The following is a 1,675-nucleotide window of genomic DNA, read 5'->3' on the forward strand; positions in this document are numbered from 1 at the left end:
AAAAAGAATTATATGTATTATATATTTTTTATTTTTAAAATTTTAAAGTTTAAAATTTTTTAATTTTAGTGGCAGTGTCCTGCTCTGTCACGTAGGCCAGAGTGCAGTGGCCCAATCATAGCTCACTGCAGCTGCCAACTCCTGGGCTTAAGCAATTCTCCCTCCTCAGTCTCCTGAGTAACTAAGATGACAGGTGTGCACCACCATGCCCAGCTAATTAAAAAAAAAAAAAGATTTTGTATGCGTGGCTGAGGAATTCATGTGGAGGTCAGTGGAAGCAAGTGTGAGAGGGTCCAGCAGAAGGAAACATGGCTGCCAGAGTGTTTGAGTCCATTGGCAAGTTTGGCCTGGCCTTAGCTGTTGCAGGAGGCATGGTGAACTCTTGCCTTATATAATGTGGATGCTGGGCACAGAGCTGTCATCTTTGACCGATTCTGGGGTACAGGACATTGTGGTAGGGGAACGAACTCACTTTCTCATCCCATGGATACAGAAACCAATTACCTTTGTCATTCTTGACCACATAAGGTGCCAGTCATCACTGGTAGCAAAGACTTACAGAATGTCAATACCCCACTGTGCATCCTCTTCCTGCCTGGCCCTAGCCAGCTTCCTTGCATCTTCACCAGCATCGGAGAGCACTGTGATGAGCCTGTGCTGCCATACATCACTACAGACATCCTTAAGCAGGTGGTGGCTCGCTTTGAGGCTGCAGAAGCAATCACCCAGAGAGAGGTGGTCTCCAGGCAGGTGAAGGACGACCTTACGGAGCAGCAGCCTCCTTTTGGCTCATCCTGGAGGACGTCTCCTCGACACATCTGACCTTCCGGAAGGAGTTCACAGAAGCAATGGAAGCCAAACACGTGGCTCAGCAGGAAGCAGAGAGGGCCAGATTTGTGGTGCAAAAGGCTGGGCAGCAGAAAAAGGCAGCCATGATATCTGCTGAGGGCTACTCCAAGGCAGCCGAGCTGATCACTACCTCACTGGCCACCGCGGGGACTGGCCTGATGGAGCCGGGCCAGCCGGAAGCCACCGGGGATACCGCGGGCCAGCTCTCACGCTCCTGAGGCGGGGAAGTACCTGCTCCTTCCGCTGCCCCAGTGAGGGCCCACCCTGCCTGCATCTGTGCGGGCCAGCTGGGCCACAGCCCCGATGATTCCAAACACCGCCTTCCTTCTCCCCCTACCCCAGGAATCACTGTGAAATTTCATTATTGGCTTAAAGTGAAGGAAATAAAAGTAAAATTACTTCAGGCTGGGAGCGGTGGCTCATGCCTGTAATCCCAGCACTTTGGGAGGCCGAGGTGGGTGGATGACTTGAGGTCTGGAGCTCGAGACCAACCTGGCCAACATGGTATTACAAATACAAAAATTAGCTGGGCATAGTATGCCTGTAGCCCCAGTTACTCGGGAGGCTGAGGCAGGAGAATCGCTTGAACTTGGGAGGCAGAGGTTGCAGTAAGCTGAGATTGCACCACTGCACTCCTGGGCGACAGAGGGAGACTCCATCTAAAAAATAAAAGGAGGACAGGGTCTTGTGCTGCCCAAACCAATCTTGAACTACTGACCTCAGGTGATCCTCCTGCCTCGGCCTCCTTATGTACTGAGATTATAGATGTGGACCACTACATTAAATATATATATATAACATTTATGTATACACAAACATATACATA

General features: G+C 50.3%; 1 pseudogene; it reads left to right on the forward strand.

The window, feature by feature from the left end:
• Positions 1 to 308: 308 nt before the first annotated feature.
• LOC105538688 lies at positions 309 to 1,067 on the forward strand (annotated as a pseudogene).
• The last annotated feature ends 608 nt before the right edge of the window (positions 1,068 to 1,675 follow it).

The sequence above is a fragment of the Mandrillus leucophaeus genome, unplaced genomic scaffold (genome assembly GCF_000951045.1).
Source record: "Mandrillus leucophaeus isolate KB7577 unplaced genomic scaffold, Mleu.le_1.0 Scaffold197, whole genome shotgun sequence".
NCBI lineage: Eukaryota > Metazoa > Chordata > Mammalia > Primates > Cercopithecidae > Mandrillus > Mandrillus leucophaeus.